We start from the raw sequence: 20,699 nt of genomic DNA on the forward strand, positions 1-20,699 counted from the left end.
GTAACTTTTATCACACTTTTGTAAAAAATTAATGCAGTCTTATAGGTACAACCTTGGGGTACACCTTTATATTATTATGTGGATTTAGCGTGTGTTCATGAAATCACATTAAAAGAAAACAATGTTCACAATCGAACACGGACACGCACAATATCAGAACAATAACAACTCAAACTGACGTTTAAAACAAAATGGCGCCGGCGTTTTGCCAACAATTCACAACAATGATAACAACTAAAAACAGTAAAATTATTTTACTTGTTTCTAGGTTATGTTAAAATGATTCATTGTCTGATAAACGTATAAGCGACATACATTTTCATGGCGGGAAAACAGTATAAAAGCATATGTTGAATTTGTTTTTTAAGTTAGGTTATGTTAAAATAATTGTGTACGCGACATACTTTTTCATCGCGGCAAAACACGACGGGCTATAAGTACAGGTGGCGTGCTGCCGGCCAAATATCTGCCCACATACTAGCGGCTAGAACCGGCTCTCTAAACAGAGTACAAAGAGGTAAGGCAGGTAGTGTTATTGCCGACGGACGCGACGATAGCCGAAGGACGGGAATTGTCGAAGACCGGCGGAGAAAACCGAAGATGCACGAAGTACGAAATTTAAAAACCAACTGTTCGATCATAATTATTTATTAAAATATATGCATTATTATTTAATTGTTAAGAGACATTTTCTTTATCAAATATTTATTTGATAAGGTATTAAAATTGTAACAACACAGACCATGTTCATAAATTAATTTTAAACGGTATTAAGTTTCTTGTTGGTGACCTTTTTAAAATTGGAAATAATGTATGTTATAATTTTTTTATTACGAATTTATATAATTTTTTATACTTATTCAAATCTAGTCAAACGAATACTAATAATACGAAAAATACTAATTTCGGTTGTGTCTGTGATTGTAACTCTGGTTCAATAAACTCGAATTTGCTATGAATTTAAGCGTCATTTTCAAAATTGGAACTGATTGTGTGCAGAATTCAAGCGACAAGGTACCCAACCTATAGTAAATATTTTAACAGAAAATTATTTTAATTGGCATTTTCAAAATTGGAACTTAATTAACTCAATAAGTACCTACCTAATTATTTTAATGCATTCTGTATAAGAAATGCGTATTTCTTTTGTTTAAATTTCTTAGGTAACTATAACTTCTTATTCGACAAGTAAAGGTCTGCGCTTTTAAACTAACATGCAATTATCAATCCTGCAAACCTCCTGCAAATTAATATTATGTTTTACAAGAAAATTATTTTTATTCCATATTTGAAATGTGTAATATTTTATTTATAATAATAATAATAAGTGTTTTATTATCATATTTTTTTGTAACAAATAGTGAAAATGATATCCTCACTGGGATCTCCCGTGCTGAGGATTTCATTTACTTACGGTAATTATAAATATATTAAATTGTGTTTTTTTTCTATAATAATTTTAAATAAATTCATACTCTTGTACTCGTATGTAAACACCTGATTTAATATAAAATACATATTATTGCGCATTAAAAAAATATCATAATAAATTGGATTCCTGAAAACATTTGTAATTGCTTTAGAAATGTTGTTAACCCGGACAACGCCGGGCACTGGACCACCAGTAATGAATAAATCTAGAATTATTTTCCATATCCGGAATCATGGTATCCAACAAGAAATACCTGTTTTCTACCAATTTACCTCTTCCATAAGACGTAGGTACCATACTTTACCATCAAAATACCATAAAGTCCACACGCGCAACAACATTACACAACACACAGAACACATAAACAGATAGAAGCGTATAGTGGGCGTTTTCGTGTGCCCGAAGAAACCTCAACAATGTACATGAAATAATATTTTTTTAGTGTATACCACAACTGCACCTAACCGTCTGAAGCCAGTGAGACTATGACTTCCCCGATTCGGGTATGCTGTGAGGCTGAATGTAGAGGGGAGGGGAATGAAATGGGTAAGAGGAATGTTGGGAAGCATCTGGCTATTCAGATCTGGTCACCAAATAAAAGAGCCATTTCAAGCAACGTTTCAAATCTGAATGGTGGTCTAACACCAGGGCGATACTGAGAGTATCTTACACTCTGGATCATGCCGCTAAAAAACACACATTAATCATATAAAATTTACTTGCGCACGCTGGGATTTGAACTCGAGACCTCCAGATTGCTAGTCACGATTCTTAACCTTCGACCACGGTGGCCGTAGGAATGAATGAATCCATTTATAGGCCTGTATACGAAAGGTTTGGGGAGGGGAACGAGATTGGGAAAATCAAGGTTGGGGAGTGCCTGGCTATGCATATTTGGTCACCAAACACGGCAAAAACCATTTCGATACAGTTTTCAAATTGTGATCTTTCACCAGAGCGTTACTGAGAGTTTTTCTATCACTCTGGCAACCCTATTCGACTGCGCCGACATCATATCTGTACTCATGTGATTTCACTGGCTTGTCTGGGGCTTAGGAGTCGAAAGTGCAAAATGGCGCACTTCTTACTAACCAGTAAACAGTGAACAGTACTTCTTTGAAATCGGTATTGCTAGCACACTTCTAGGTGTTTTCTGTTCATTGACCTTACAACTAAGATGGTACATACAATAAACATAGGTCCATACAGACGTATCGAAGTTCAGTGTATGTAGGTATGATGTACTTGGATCTCGAGTAACGTAACGGTGTATCTCTGGCAGCATCCGACCACTTTAAGATACGTCCTTGACCTATGGGGCCTACCAATATAATAACATAACTTATTGCTATAATAATAATAAAATAAAAAAATTACGGAACATTTAAAGATTGCTAACATTATGCTACGTATACATACGCGAGCCGAACTGTCGAACTGAACTTCAAGCAACCGCAAATGGCGTGAAACGTAGCTTGCAGTTGCTTCGTTCTTTCTTTAGAGTTTCAGTTTGCGAATGTATACGTACCATTATAATTTCTAGTTGTTAAATACTAATAAAATATTTATGTTCACGAAAACAACTTGTTAAAATGTATGATAATTGGACATAAGAATTATTATTGAAAATTTTAATGATGTGAAATACTCAAGGAGTTAAAATACGTTCGAATTAGCATAGTGGTCAGAGCACTTCCCCGACGAGGAAGTGCTCTGACCACTTTCTGAAGGTTTTATTTTATTTTATTTTATTTGGAAAACCAACAGTTATAATAATTACAAAGTATGGTGTATTAAGTGTTAATTATTTAACCAATAATAGGTTTTCACTTAAGTATTTTAATTATTTAGTGAATATATAATATTTATGTAATAAAAAAGTTACATTAGCCTATTGGGATGGGATGGGGAAGGGAGGGGTATGGGATGGATCTAGTCTGTGTAATGTGTATCATGTACGTAATAAAAAATAAAAATGATAATATAATTATTTATTGATTTTAGGTTTGAAATTGTGGGGTGCTGAGTTAAATAAGTCTAATTCACAGTATGAAGTATTAAAATTGTATGAAGCACGGTGAATAAAAGCATTTTGTTTTGAGTTCGTGTTACATTGAGGGATGTTTAATGTGTGATTTTGTCTGGTTTGTCTGATGGGTATTCTTAATTGAATTCTTTCAAGTAATTCCGGGCAATCTATCACAGAGGTGGCAATTTTTTGTAAAAATAGTACGTCTGCGGAGTTTCTACGACTTTCCAGTGACGAAATCCTGAAAAACGCTGCTGACTCCTCGTGACTCAGATGAGGACGATAGGCCCGAAAATCAAGGTATCGTAGAAAACGATATTGCACTTTCTCAATCCTTTCTATGTGTGACTTATACATGGGATTCCATACTTGAGAGGCGTACTCCAGAGAACTGCGTACATAAGCAAAGTACAGCATTTTCATGGTATTTACTTTTTTAAAATGTTTGCAGGTTCTGAGTACAAAGCCAAGTACCTTGGAAGCTTTTGCAACCATGGATTCGATATGGCGCTCAAAAAGTAATTTCGGATCTAACACTACTCCCAGATCCTTAGCCTCTGTCATTTTGCTCAGTATTGTGCCGTTAAGGGAGTAATTAAAAGAAATGGGATTTTTATTTCGGGTGAAGCTGATGGTGCCACATTTTTTTACATTTATTTGCAGGTTGTGTTCTGCACAATAAATATTTAGGCGATTTAGATCTTCTTGCACGCGGGTACACTCATTGATACACGTGACAGGGGAGAATATTTTCATGTCATCTGCGTATAATAAAGTTCTGGAGTGATGAAAACATTTTCCAATGTCATTAATATATATATTAAAGAGTAATGGTCCCAATAATGACCCTTGGGGTACTCCCGACGGCACGGTTTCCCAGTTCGATTTATAGCCACCGATGACTACTGCTTGGCTACGGTTTGCAATATAGGACGAGAGCCATCTGAGGAGGTCTCCGTGTACACCGATTTGTAAAAGTTTTCTCAGCAAGATATCATGAATAACTAAGTCAAAAGCTTTACTATAATCTGTATATATACGTTAATATATTGTCTTTAATAGGCCCTGCCACATGTACATTTCGGAGTGGCGGTACCACGCGCCACTCCAGGTAGCCGCGCTGAAACGTAGGTAACGGTTTACAGCGCAGTCCAGTGTGAGACTTTTCTGCGCGACGGCATGAAGCGGCGCGTGGTACCGCCGCTCCGAAGCGTACGTGTTTCAGCCAAATAACTAAATAAAACACTATTTCTCACATTTTTATAATGTGTAATTCTGTTGCTTTATTAGCAGAAGAATATTTGTATCTGTGACAGAGCACCTGCTGGCAGAGCGTTAAAAATCCTCGACTTCGTATCCAAAGATAGCGGGTTCAAATCCATAGATTTTATGTTAAAAATAATATTTATATAGGCTTTTCATTTCATATTTAATTAACATACGATAATATATTTGCGGCACGTTCTACAGTCGTAGATATTCCCTTATCTGTATAAAGTATATTACTTATCTACTTAAACTACTTACACTTATATCACATCTATCAAACATATAACGTAACTATTTTTTACTTCCTCTCTGTGATGTATTTACTACAACACGTAATATCTATCATATTATTAATTGCTTATAAATAACTACAATAATGTACTGTGCAATCCTCTTCCAAACACAAGTTAGCGCTTCTATGGAAGAGTAGTATTCAAATCTCTTAATATATAAAAACCCGATGTAAATACGATTTTATATGTAATTACTTCATTTCTTTAAATACCTTTATTTATTTATTGGACAATTTGTATAGCGCCGCTTTTGTGAGATATCACCTCAGGGGCGCTTTACCGTTGATGGAGGCACAAATAAATTGAAATTAAGTTAACTAAAATAAGTACAGGAACAGTTGATGAAGTACAGAAACAGGTGACACGAAGATGGAGACTCTGCAGAAAGAATCCTAGGTGGTGAGGAAACTGGACCAGCTGCTGCAGCGAAAGAGTGCACCGCGTCCACCAACAGTGCCAGCACGAGGTTCGTCATCCGTCCAGGTATGTGTCTGCTGCTAATTAAGCGCTGACACAGTATCCTCACATAGATAACAGACCTTGGCAGCACCGCTGCGACGTTCTGCAAGTCCATCATTCATCTCCATGTAATCTTGTTCCTGGTGATTGTGTTAGTGGTGCATTGTGCCCGCAATAAAAGGCGACGGTCGGGATAATAAATTACCCTGGGCACTTGTTAGGGCCTTCCGAGTTTCCGAGAATTCCGTTGAAAACATCTGGCGTACCTACAGTTACCGAGCCTCATCCTTAGTATCGCCCTGGCGGAAGAACAGCGTTTAGAATCGAAACGTTGCTTGAAATCACCTTAGCTGTGTGTGTAGGCTAGATACATGTAGCCAGACAATGCCCAACTTTCCCCATCTCCGGATCGTATTTCACTATCCACAATATATGCATTACAGACGCCACCGACTGCAAAGTTAACCGTGTCAAGCGGTGCGACTGACTCGTGCTAAAATAATATTATATGTCAGGGCTTCCCAAACTTTTTTCAACTGTGACGCCCTGTATGATACTGTATGTGAGTAATATTGTATGTTTCGTGAACACCTCACTAGGAGAACCTGTGCTGAGGTGTTTACGTATTCTATTAACTGTTCTTCTTCTGCTGTCGAAAGTGTTGATGGTGAGGTCGATTGAAAAGGGTTTCTAACCCAGTCATATTGCTCCAGATTTTCGGGAAAATATTTTTCAAAATGTTCGCTCAAAGATGACAAGTGCTGTGTAAATATTATTTTTAAAGAAGGATCGAGAATTTCTGTCGATTTTTCTTGTAGAATGCCTTGTAAAGCAGGGAAGCATTCGGAACTTACTTGATCTTCTTCTAATTTTCTTTTCCATAAGAGCAACTTCTTCTGAAACCCAGTGATTTTATCTGCCAGTTGTAATATGTGAGTATTATTTCCCTACAAAGACTTATTGAGATCATTTAATTGTTCTCCGAAGTGTGCGTGTGGAAGACGCTATAAAGATTGCCTCACGACGCCCCTGGGATGATCCCGCGGCGCCCCGGGGCGTCGCGACTCACAGTTAGGGAAGCCCTGTTATATGTAATACTTTTGCCACATACAGACTTCCGCAATCGCATACTGCACCCATTCTAAATAATGCACCGTTTAGACTTCATACATTCAAAAGGTGTAGGTACCACACACACAAAAGACCATACAAACTATTACACAAAAAATAAAAATTACGGGAAATGTGAATTAAAATGTAAAATGGGGTGATTTTTATCCATTTTCAACTACTATGTAATAATATTTTTTTTCATTATTATTGTCATAACTTTTTAATGTTTTACCTATCAATATAATATATCATTGAAGAAGAAGATAATATCAAAAAATCCAAACGAGACATGAAAGATAGCAAAAAGTCAGTCGGTTTATTAATACATTGTATATTCAAAATATGTGTATGGGAAAATATATTTCTTAGTACCTACTCCTCACTGGGGTGACCTGTGAGGTGGACTAAAGTTATTAATTTTTGTTTTATTTGTTTTCTATGTCATTTTTAATGTTTTCCAGCGTTTTTCATTAATCTCTTTCAGCCAGATTTTTATTCATGATTTGTAATCATTAAAAAATTTTATTCGCTTTATGTCTGGGGAAAGCATGTTGTTAAGTTTTTATAAATGTAATTTCTTAATGTCCGAATGTGGTTTTATGACCTGGAACATCATTACCTGGTATTCCATATAAATAAAAATCGGACATGTTTATCCGAGACAATATCCAGTTTACAAATCAATTCATTAGAAATTTTTGATCATTCAAAAATAAGGGAAAAAATTAATTGCAAGTTAATTATGAATTTGATGATGATGATATGAAATCACCAGTATGGCGTTTAATAACTAGGCTCCAATGGTCGAGTGATTAAGACGCTGTCCCGGTAAGACGAGAGATCCTGGGTTCGATTCCTAGTTGTGACCATTATCTTTTTTTTATTGTCTGTGTCTTGTTCTGTTTCGTTTATAGTTGATAGCATTATCAATTTATTCAATGATATATATTTTTAAATTATGTGTGTCGGAAAATTTATTGCACATGTACTATAGCAATATATGTAAAAAAATTGTAGGTATATATGTTGGAAGAGTCAAAAACCTTTCGAAGTAGAGTGACTTTGTTATACCATTTTTATAACAAGCTTTTTACAGCAAAACGCCAATCACTTTTTTTCTAAATCCGAGTTCGAATATGTAATGTGTTCATATAATGTATCACACGATACTATTTTAACCGTTTAGGAATTCATAAAATATATTTACATTTTTCTCTTGTCTAAAATATCTTAAAAATATGTTTGAATATATTATATAACTTTTTAGTATCATTAAATCGCTGACAGACCTGAACTATTAAAGCCAAATTGCGATACCTGTCCAGCTGTTCCAAGTAGAATTTATTTTGAAGATAACAATAAACTCACTACTAATTACTCTATTATAATATTTTTGCTAGATTATACATGTTAACAAGTCAATTTTTACTAAACATTTTAATATTCTGTTCAAACAAAATATTCTCTGATTTCTATACTTCCATATAATTTATTTTATATTAATTACTATCAATTATCATAAGCACCTCATACCTCGATTTATGTCAGGTCTTTATAAACCTAGTATTCATTCAATTATTGGTACACTAGTAGATATTTCTTTTAATTATGTACTGTCTTACTGCACTTCTATTAAAAACTGTGTCACTTGCAATAATATTTTTGTGTACATACTACTTGTTCTGTAATTAATTACTAATTTTCTCCTGTGTTCCACTGTATGCTTATAATCCGATGTATCATTCTTTTGTAAAAGCTATTTTATGGCGTTTAAATAAATAAATAAATAACTGGAAACCGACCAATTTTCCATTCATTTTCAAGCGTCGTTGAGTCCACGAGGCCCGAAAACAACGTGCAATTTCTGAGTGGTAGCGAGAATTATGCAGATATGCGCGATGATCAAAGTCGCCCCCCAATTCAAAAGTTGCCCCATACTACGGTAATTCATAATAACTAATAACTGTAAAACTGCAACAAACATTTTAGTTGTGCACTAAATATATCGTACACTTGACGTTTATGTTTACGATTGATTGATTGCCGCACAACTATGATTGATTAAAAAATATATTAGAAACGATTCAACGATTATGATTGAATAACGTAAATTACGATTATTGTACAGCGTTCGATTACGATGGATTGAACAACGTAGGACTATATTTGATTGATTTAATACTGTACGATTGATTGAATAGTGTGCATTACGATTTATTGAATAATCTACGATGTACAGATTGGTTGAATAACTGTTACCGCGGGATTGAAGGGCAAAAATTAAAAAAAAAAAAGATTTGTAAAATACAAACTAATGCTCTGTAAAGGATAAGCTTTTTTGAATATCAGAAAGAAAGAGTTACGCATTTAATTATCTTAATTTTTAAAAATACAGTCTGCGCATGTTCGTGCTAGCAAAACTCGAAAAGTAGTCGATGAATATCGATGAGAATTTCAACGTTTGTTCTTATTTGTGCCCGGAGTGTTTTGAGAGTAGTTTGAATGATAAAAGAAGTCGGGGACGCCCGAAGAATACTTAACGCAATATCTCTGCACTGGAATGAGATACTGAGTCGATGTAATGTAGTTTTTTAACAGTAACAATGTGGTATACAGTAGTGAATGATGGAAGAAGTCGGAGACGATCGAGAAAGACATTAGCAATAGCGAAGCATTCCGGGGTCCACTAGTATTTAATAAAAATTGGATCCTAAATTAAACTGTCTGGCAAAAATGTGCTTGCTTAAACAAGAAATGTGATACCGATTGATGGTTGATTTAAGACAGCTTGTGGCAGCAAAATACAGAAAATACTTGGTTTAAAGTCACTTTATTGATACATTTTACTCTCTACCGGTTTCGATACCTCAGTACCCAGGACAGTTATAAAAATTATGCTATTAAATACAGAACTTCACATGTATTCACACATATTATCAAAAAAGAAAGAGAGAGTATACTAGAGTGATGATATATGTATACAGTATACTAGAGATATGATAATATGTAACAAGTATTTTCATTTAATTTATTTAAAATCTCAAAATTAACCATTTCACTGTTTGTTATTGAAGTTTGTAAGTTTGCGTGGAGGGGGAACAGTTCTCCACTAGTTTCCTACAAGTTGCTAGCGCAAAGCGCGCAGCAACAAATCTTCCACTTTTAGTTGTCAACTTTCTTTGATCTTTACCGACACTCCGCGGGAGGCCAAAATTTAGTGGAAGATTTGTCTCTCCACAAGCGGAAGACAGAAAAAGTTGCTGTATTTTGTAGAAAAAGCAACAAATTGCCGCAACTTGTGGAAAACTTAGTGGAAGACTTTGGTGTAAACGAAGCTTAATAATTTATTTTACTCTACATCGGAATTGATCAACGGATCACGAAAAAGAATGTCTTTTTATAACTTTTTGGTGAATATTAATTTTAATTGAGTCAATATTTTGCTGATCATTATGATTGTGTCTATTAATCAAAATTTCAATGAATAATCGATTTGCGATAAAGCGAACAAATAACACCTGAAATCATAGAACCTGAATTATTAATTTAACCTTCAACCAAATGTTCTGTAGGGTATGAGTTTTCAAATATGTCAAATTTCGAATAAAATTATTTGGCTGAAAAAGTATACTTTTGTGCCATACACGGAGAAAATTGAGTACGGCTGATTATTGAAATTCTGTTAAAAACGTGATGGCAATCCATTTCCTGATAAAATATGAGTTTATTCGAAACACGTGTTCATGCAGGTGTTATTTTTCTGATAAATATAATGAAGAAATGCGATAATATTTTTATGAACGTGCTCCAACGTCCTCATTTCGTTTTACTGATACTTTGTTAGAAAATCTGTTAACTCATTCGCTAAAGGCCTGCAGTCCAGTTTTTAACAGGAATACGAATAATTTAACCAGAATTTTAATAAATTAGCAAAATTTTATGTTAGTAAGTTTTCTCCGTGTACAAAAAAAACTATTTTCAAATTATGTTCAATTAAAAAAATACAAAAAAAACACATTTAGAATTTCGAGTAAAATCTTTTTATATCCAGTCATTATTAATTCCCTAAATATATTTACGGAATTTCACGCAGGTACGTTTACTTCTTTCACTTCAAGTGCGCTAACACTCAGAAAAATGCAAGCGACATTAGTATTTTTAATGCATTCCAATGTCACAATTTCTCATTAATCATTTCATCAGTTATCATTGCATTGCACGGTGACGCATCTCATTATTGCATCGGCAGCATCAGCTCGACCTTCCGAATTTGGGGAAGGTCGCCAGAGGTCACTGTGCCACAAGTATGATGGTCTGTACACTGCAGGTGAATCAGTGATTATTGTTTGCAATATGGACCTCTCCGTGCAAAATTTTATATTATAATGAATTATTCATAAGAGTTCCGTGTTTTTGAATGCAGGCACGTATTGGGGTCTGTATCTATTTTAAATAGGACGATTGACAAGAACTTTACCAGCTAATGAGAGGTAAATTATAATCAGCACGCTTGTTACAGGGTTGCCATTCGCCGTCCGTCCCGATGAAACAATATACAGGAATTAGATACTTCATGTTGGGTACCTATGATATGTTTCCTTGTAATGTCTGCTAAGTGGTATGTTTATTCCTTAATTACCAGGTGACGTGTGTAGTATATAGGTGTGTGTGTGAGTGTTTGTATATGTGCGTTTTGTATGTATGCGCATTGAACAGTTTATATTATTGACAAGATGCCAAGTTTGAATTTGGGCAGTGACTCCGAAAAAATGTCAATGTTTGAGTTTAGACAAATATGATTTGGAGTATACCTGTGAAAGTGCTTAAAAATAAAACAAAAAATGTTGGAATAATGTAGTATTTGACAATTATCCTAACATCGCCAGATTGGAGCCGGCCGTAGGCTATAGGGTTACACCAAAATGCAAATTGAAAGATGGGTCAAATCCCAGCACTGGAAGGAATACGAGAGGCCACACAGAATTAGACAATACGAAGTAAGTATTCATAAACGGACAAAACCCTAGAGTCCTAGATGAAGCAGACAACTACCAACTCAATGTGGACAGTACACTCACTGAGGGAACTGGCAGGACTACTAACGGGACACTGCCACGTCAGTAGAATCGTGAAGCTGTTGGGAGTGGAAAACAACAATAAATGCAGGAAATGTGAAGAGAATGAAGACTCTAATTTACCTTTGGTTTCCATGTCCCGCCCTGATGGGAACAAGGCTCAGCTACCTGGGAAAACTAATTGTGAAACCAGGAGACAGCCGAATATCAAATGACAACCCAGATTAATTTTATCAAATAGATATGGGAGATAGCACAGTGGGCCCATGCAATGAACCTCCAAATTGATTGATTAGCACATCGGGGCAATGTGAACAAACCAAGTAGCGAGGAGACTACAGGACGTTTCCCTTGGATTTGTCAATAAATGAAATTGTAATACCACTATTCAATCATCGAAAATATAATCACGAATTACTAGTCCTATTTACAATTGCTGGCTGCGTAAAAACTTAACTACAAATCCCAAATCAGGTAAAGAAAAGTTTGGACTTGTTTCCAAAATTGAATACTTAACTCATTTTTGCGTCGCTACGCACCAAATTTGAAGGCGATTCGGTTAAAAACGAACATTCAGAGCCTGCGCAGAAAAGTCCAACAGTGGACTGCGCTGCTAACCGTTGCCTTACTTTAACGAACTTTACTTTTCTGAGCAGGATCTGAATATTACAATGTGCGCTCTTCAGCGGTCAACGTACGAATGATGTCGTTGTCTATTGAACCCTCCTGGTTGTAAAAATATGGTCAGGTCGTTTGACTCCAGCTAGTCGAAACGATACCCAGATTTTATATTTTGGATGTCTCTGGGCCTGTGTGCTTACGAAAACTATGTAAGCTGTCACCGTTTTATTAAAATTAAAATAATTGTCGATTAAAACATCGAAGCTAAGGCCACCGAAGTAGTGTAAGATAGGAACATGTGGAGGCAGTGCAACCCTGGTACCCCAACAAGACTAAAGGTGAAGAAAATCATTATGATCACTTGCACAAATGCCACAATCGTTTAAGGCGATGCACTACGTCGTGTAATATTTTAAATTGAGCCGCTATCAATAACAACCCTTACGTAGATGGCGATAAGGTTTAAATTCCCGCTTAACACCATCCGCCTGTTTTGATTTATGCAAGAAAAAAACATGGCCAAAAAGTGCCTTTTATTTTATTTTGTGGATGTTCAGGCATAAATATTTTAAAAATTTTCGATCATTTTATAAATAACTTAATTTGCCACATTATACAATAAAATCATAACCGAAAATGGGTTCGTAAGTAGGAGATTTTGAACTTTAAAGCAGTTTTCATAGGCCTATACATTATTTTTTTCTGGGCTTATAAAAAAACTTATCTAAAAAATACTCGATTATTTCAAAGGCCAAGATGTATTCTACTCGCAGTAATTAATTAAAGCATCTGAAACATTTCTAGGCGACCAAATTTTCAAACCAAAAACACATGATTTTGCATTACTACGTATGGCATCGCCTTAAAAACATGTATTGTGCTACCAGATTTCGTAAAAGATTAATGTCTTGTGATACCATGTCGTCGATCAATCAACGTGTAGTTTCCAACTTTGTGCATGCCTTATACACAAGTATTTGCGTTAAGATGCAATCTAGTCCGTGTTCTGCGTTACATGCGCAGTGGGACGTGCGCGGAATACGGATAACGCCGTGCAAATGATAGTAATGACGATAATATATTACTATATAGTGGTCAGAACTGCTTCAAGATTGGACGATAGAGTTGACAGTAGATAATTTTGATGTTGCTTGCAGTTTGTTTAGGAACTAATCGCTTGTAGGTACGATTAGTTAATAGTCAACGGCTTAAAAGGGTTGATTTAAAACAAGGTATAGGAAAGGTATAACATTACGATAACACCGTCGACTACTGTGGAATGTAGTCATATATTTATTTGATATTATAGAAACGAACAATACATTTGTTATGGTGCAGCCACACGCAAAGCTCACATCAACAGATAATATAAAGCACAATAGCGCTCGCCATACAATCCCATACAGACCCGACACACGTAAAAAGATAACGCGCTATAAGTGTGGTTCTGAACTTCGCTAACCGAATTTATTTTACGTAACCGCTCCCGACGCGATATTTGAAAAGTTATGCGTCCCCCTCTCCACCGTAAAAAGGAGAGGGGGTCATTTTAATTGCGGAGCTACCAAGTACCAACTAAGTTCCGTGTTCCCTTTGACAGCCATGACATAAGCAGCCTAATAATGCATTTCTTATTTATTATGTTAGCTCATATCGTCATGTGTGCTAGTAAATTTAGAAACATAAAAAAACTTTATTTGGCAAACATACTTAACATATATTTAAAATATAAATATAATCAATATTTGAATTTGAAGTAAACAAATTTTCGCCCTTTCAAAATTAATCATATTTTTAACTCAGTATGTTTATTTGGTAATATCATTCGGTTTTTTGATAAAGTTGGACGGCCCGATACCTACATAGAGAAGCTTCTAGTTTGTTCGTTTGTTGATTGTTTTCAATTGTTTTACTGGGTAATCTGGTTTGCTCTCGTCAGCTCTCGTGCTCTCTTCTTGTTCCCTGCCCTGGTGTTGGTCCTTGCCGCCTTTGCCTTCGACATTTTTAGAAATCGACGTGAGCTTATTTTACAATAATTTATTATATGTCGCTTTCGTCGATCGGCATGCGAACTGCGAATTTCCTGATTCGACGGAGAGGTTATGTCAGGTTATGTGAAAATGCGCTATTTACGCGCAGATTGTTTAAAATCTAAACAGTTTATAAATAGCATTTATAATTATATAGTTGGCGGCATCATCATCTGAGGATGAGCTGTCCAACAGATCCAGCAATAGGCGACAAGTATCATCCATTTCGAAAACGTGCTCAAGCTGTCAGTAAGTAAAGTTGTCACTTTGACAGATGAAATTATGTTCCTCGGCCGCTCTCGAATTCAACTGACCCCCTCTCCTACCATAGGAAGAAATATTTGATAGCGTCGTGTGTCGGTAGAAAAGATGATGCGCTGTACATTAACTTTTGATGTGAGCTTTGCGTGTGGCAGCACCATTAGAGTGATGAAACAATTTACAGATATTACTTATTTCATGTTGGGTCACCTATAATATGTTTCCTTGTAATGTTTTGTATGTGGTATGTATATTCCGTAATTACCGGGTGATATGTGTAGTGTATAGGTGTGTAATTTAACAGTTTATATTGCAATTGTTAATGATGTAAAGTTTTAAGAGTAAGCTACAAGCCAAAAATGTGTATATTCTTGGTATACCTTATATTGTAGGTAATAGGCATTAAAGTCGCTTGACAAACGGAGTCTAGAAACGTACGATTTCAAGCACAAAAATGGTTTTTATTTATTTTGTAAATAATTTTAGAAGAAAGCAAAAAAGTTAGTCAAGTGAAACTGTCACAGATAATCTTAGCTATAGTACTGTTTTTTTTTTCCTTTACGCGTTCATACATTTCTATTGAAGAATTTTTTTTTTTATTTTAGTAGTTTACATTTATATTTTTTTTTAGTAATTCATTATTTTATTTGTATTCTACTCAAACGAAACGACGGGAAAACCTTCAATTTATCTAAAGAATTTTTTTATTTATTAATAATGTACACCAATTAGTTTTAAAGATTAATCAAAATAGTGATTTAGCATTAAGGTTAGTTTTGTTTCATCTCTTACTTAACCCAAAATATGAACCTATAATCCCAAAATAGGTTTTTCATTTAAAATTAAATAAAAAAAAACAACCTAAAAATACTATTTTATTATTATTACGTCAAAATATAGCGTGAAAAAAAGATGTCAAATAATTTATTTTTTTAACGAAATTAAATAACATGCATTATTTTCTAGAACTGAAATACTTAATTATAATTGTTATCTAGGAATAAACAAATTTAATAAAGAAATTATATTACAAAATTTTTCGTCAATCCGTAGGTACCTACCTTAAATCTGACAAAAACTGAGTGACTAATAATTCATCTGCTGGCGTACAGGCAGACGTGTGACAAAATACGTGGGAGGCGCAACAAGTCGGTGTCGTTGCACGTCCTGAGTAATCACCGTCACATCATTTACGGTAGCCGCAGATTACGTACGATATTGCACTTTAAAATGCACCGAGCGGCAAAACGATGCAGGAACAAGTCATTATTCACATTCCGTATGTATGTGATATTGTGATATACGATTGGTAATGATTTCCTTTTGGGAAGCACTTGGTTTAACATTTAACCAATACTTTCGTGTTTGAAGGCCTAGATACAGACAGCAGCAAGGAATATGATCGATAATATTGCAAAGATTTTTTTAGCTGCCAAATCACTATTTTGATTAATCTCACATATAGGCTAGTTAAGGCGAAGCTTAATGCTAAATCACTATTTTGATTAATCTCACATATAGGCTAGTTAAGGCGAAGCTTAATGCTAAATCACTATTTTGAATAATCTCACATATAGGCTAGTTAAGGCGAAGCTTAATGCTAAATCACTATTTTGATTAATCTCACATATAGGCTAGTTAAGGCGAAGCTTAATGCTAAATCACTATTTTGATTAATCTCACATATAGGCTAGTTAAGGCGAAGCTTAATGCTAAATCACTATTTTGATTAATCTTTACGCATTGGTGTACATTATGTAAACCAAAAAATATGCTTTAGTTAAATTGAAGGTTTTCCTATCGTTTCGCTTGAGTAGAATACAAATCAATAAATAAATTACTCAATTAAAAATATAATTGCAAACTACTACAAAAATTTTTTTTTCAATAGAATGTATGAACGCATGAAAGAAACAACTTTTAAAAAATACAGTTTTATGGCTAAGATTATGTGTGACAGTTTCACTTGATTAACTTTTTTGCTTTCTTATAAAATTATTTACAAAATAAATAAAACCAGTTTTGTCCTTGAAATCGAACGTTTCTAGACTCCGTTTGTCAAGCGATTTTAATGCCTATTATCTACAATATAAGGTATACCAAGAATATACACATTTTTGGCTTGTAGCTTCCTCTTAATTAACTCCTCCGTGGTCGAGGGGTAAAGCTCTCGACTAGCAAGCCGAAGGTCGCGGGTTCACATCCCTTGGGCAAGTAAATTTTATTTGATTAATTTCTGTTATTTCACGTTCTTGAGTGGAAAATACTACCACCATTCAGAATTGAAACGTTTCTTGAAATGGCTTTATCCGTATTTGGCGACCAGATCCGAATAGCCAGGTACTCCTCATCTTCCAATTCCTTATATCTTTCCCCTCCCCACAACGTTTAATAATAATAATAATGATTGGATTATTCGTATAGCGCCGTTTTCGTGAGAAAATCACCTTAAGGGCGTAACTTAATTTATGCATTGATCACTTAGACATAACATACTATTTTTGGCTTATAAGTATGTATCATAGATATAGACTTATACCTCACAACCAGAGATGTGCAAATGGGTACCTTAAACCATTTGAAATGCAAAATGGAAATAGGTCAAAACTTTTCCACTTGAAAATGCAAAATGCAAAATGGTTTTTAGAAAAGCATTTCAAATGCAAAATGCAAAATACCCATTTTCAAAATGCATTCAAAATGCAAAATGGTTTCGCAGGTCAAACAATTAAAATAATTATAGAATTTTTAAACAATTTTGTCATTTAATAATGGACATCAATGTAGAAAAACATATTACATGATGGTAAATCCAAAAACACCACGACTACAGATTATGAAACCACAAAAAATTTGCGCGGGACTAATGTTGCCAACGTAAAAACATAGAAACTGCTATCTAAAATTTAATATTACAGCGTCATGGCTCCATATTCAGTATTTTTTGTAATGGTATAACTCAATTTCCAGGGCTCCTACCAGGGAGCAATTTGACAAATGTAAATTATCTCTCATAGCGAGGTTGAGGACCGACTGATATTTGGGGCTTATGAAAAAAAGATGAGTGGAGATAGTAGGAAGAATGTTGCAAAAAAGCATTTAAAATGGAAAATGCATTGAGAAAAGCATTTAAAATGCAAAATGGTTTTTAGAAAAGCATTTAAAATGCAAAATGGAAAATATCCATTTTGCATTTCCATTTGAAATGGATTTATTTGAAATAAAGCACATCTCTGCATACTACATACCCCAGTTGGGGATGTCATAGTATCACTGGCTCCAGACGGTTGGGAGCGGTGCAGTATTCAGTATTCATATAAGAAAAAAAAGTACTCTTTTAGTGATAGTTCTGATGACTTTACGAATGTTAACATAAAAAAATATTGTCAATATCAATCATCAGAAAATCAATCCGTAAATAAGGTTCTTTTTAACTAAAATAGTCTTAATAGATGTATTTAAAAATACCTACATGTATTTTTTGTTTGACTGAGGATTGAACCTTCCTCCCCAGGGACTGGCTTTGACTGCTTTGAACTTTTAAAACGTAGAAAAAATGGTTTGACTGAAGATTGAACTTTCCTCTCCAGGGACTGACTAAAATAACCGCTGGTGTGTGTGCGTGGTTGCCACCAAAAATTTACGAAATGCATCGTCATCAACATAAATTCTATCTGCCAAGTTTTAGCTCGTTAACTTGTGGGTTAGTTTCCACTTACAAGATTTCATTTCATTCATTTATTTATTTAAAAATACTATTTTCTGTTGTAGTTATGTCTGCGATTGGAACTCTGGTTCAATGAACGCGAATTTGTTTAGAATTTAACTGCCATTTTCAAAATTGGAACTGATGATAATGTACCTACTTATAATACAACATTTTTTACCTCACTTAACATACCCTGTGTAACTAAGATTTACACATATAGGCTAGTTAAGAAGAAGCTTAATGCTAAATCACTATTTCGATCAATCTTTATAACGAATTGGTTCAAATTATGAATACCAAAATATATGCTTTAGATAAATTGAAGGTTTTCCTATCGTTAAAAATAAAAATTTCAATTACTCAATAAAAAATACAAATACAAACAACTAAAAAATATTTTTTTTCAATAGAAATGTAAGAACGTATAAAAGAAATACATTTAAAAATACGATAATAAAACTAAGATTATCCGTGACAGTTTCCCTTGATTAACTTTTTTGTTTTCTTATAAAATTATTTACAAAATAAATAAAAACTACTTTTTTGCTTGAAATAGAGCGTTTCTATACTCCGTTTGCCAAGCGATTTTAAAGCCTTTTATTTATATTTGAGACGATATAAGACATACCTGAATATACACATTTTTGGCTTTTAGCTTCCTATTAACATCAACCTCGTGACAGTCACCAGCTTCTCAAATCTTTAAACGAGACATCTACAAACATCAGAATAGAATAGAACAGAGAATTTTTCTAAATTATAATAACATTCAAACAGCAAATTATTTTTTAATCTCTCCATTTATTTATTTATCATTACCCACGTAAACTTTTACTGTTACCAGATAAATTCTTCAGCCACCTACTCGTATATTAGCATTACAAAACTGAATTATGTAAAATTAATAGATATTTCGAGACATTTGAGTTTTGTTAGAATACATCATAATTATGCATATATGGTGGCTCCATGGCCAAGCGGCTAAGGCCCTCAGCTACGAGTCCAGAGATCGCGGGTTCGAAATCAGACGTTTCCCAAATAACTTAAGCCGAGACAATACCCTAAAATAACCCAGAATCTTAACAACATAAGTGAAGCAGCCGTGCACAGAAATATACGACGTGCGGCCCTGGTGTATTGTACAGACCTGCAGTTGAATTTTCCCTATAAAATCTCTAAAATAAAGTGGGAATCTGAACGACGTAAGTGATGAAGTCGTGTAAAAATAATATTCGGGGCGCAGCCCGGCGTAATGGACGGACCTACGGTCGACTTTGCCTTAACAGGCCTAGATAATGGATCTTTCCGTGGGGTAATTTTAATTATTTCTGATGAACGTATTACTAAAATCCAAAATGTTTCTAAAGGGATTTCTGGGGAATTTATTAATTTATCTTCTAGAGAAATAAAAGCTGGTGCTTACCGCTAATTTTTCATATGAAAAACGTTTTATAAAGTTTTCAAACCGTTTAACATAATTTTTGTTGTTTGTTTTTGGGGTGTTATGCCGTGTTGCGCTAACTCCTTCTTTAGCCGACGTTTCGGACAGCGTTGCAGTGTCCATCATCAGGGGAGATCCGGTAGATCCGAAGATGTGTAAATTTTGGTTGTCGAGTTTGTGCTTATTTATTTGTGGCCTGGGCCTGTCCAAGTGCGAAATGCCAACGGAAGTGGCGACATGTTGTGGCTAATTCTAGAATTAGAAAACCGATTAAAAAACGTTGGCTAAAGAAGGAGTTAGCGCAACACGGCATAATACCCCAAAAATAAATAACAAAAATTTGAGATTTTAGTAATACGTTCGTCAGAAATAATTAAAATGTGAACGTCGAGCAAACCACCGTTATTATTCTTATGTCGCCTTAAATAATATGCCGCAAATATAAGGTTTCCGGAAATTCGTACTGCAAGCAGGAAACTGGAGAATCTATACATTTGGAATCGATTTTGTGCTTTAACTTTTTTGATTTGAGCATTTGAGTAATAGGTTAATATCAACTGTTTTGTGTCTTTCTAAATGATTTGAAGTGTAGACCCGACTCGAAGTTTTTTTAACCCTTTAAAGCCGAAAAAATAAACCTTTTTTTTTCTCTATGCGATATAGATTCACCAGTTTCCCGCTTGTATTACGAGTTTTTAGTTTAAAGAGGATATTTGCGGTACGTTCTAGATTCTGTTGGAATGGTAGGTATTAACTGTTAGTATCGACCTAGGGAAAGACCACCATTCGAATGAAGCCTCAAAGCCTAAAACTGAAGCTATTTGCTTGAAATGGCTTTAGCTGTTTTGGTGACCAGACCTAAATAGCCAGGTACTTTTCAATCTTCCCTTATCTCATCTCCTTTTACTCCTCACTCCATACAGCTTCACAATACACCCGATTATTGGGCATGCCATATTCTTACTAA

The 20,699-nt window shown here is 34.7% G+C and overlaps 1 protein-coding gene across 6 annotated transcripts in view; it reads right to left on the bottom strand.

Annotated features, from left to right (window-relative positions):
• The window catches only part of shot (dystonin-like protein short stop), a 644,554-nt gene that overhangs the window by 453,336 nt on the left and 170,519 nt on the right, over positions 1–20,699 (bottom strand). The window contains exon 1 of one of the 6 annotated variants that reach the window (XM_089648705.1): positions 405–480. The exons of the other annotated variants lie outside the window; for them this stretch is intronic. The gene's annotated coding sequence lies outside the window, so the exon portion shown is untranslated. Of the gene's footprint in view, positions 1–404; positions 481–20,699 lie in introns of those variants that run through there. 6 annotated transcript variants of the gene reach the window in all.

The sequence above is a fragment of the Hesperophylax consimilis genome, chromosome 28, assembly GCF_061612785.1.
Source record: "Hesperophylax consimilis isolate HC1 chromosome 28, BYU_Hcon_1.0, whole genome shotgun sequence".
Lineage (NCBI taxonomy): Eukaryota > Metazoa > Arthropoda > Insecta > Trichoptera > Limnephilidae > Hesperophylax > Hesperophylax consimilis.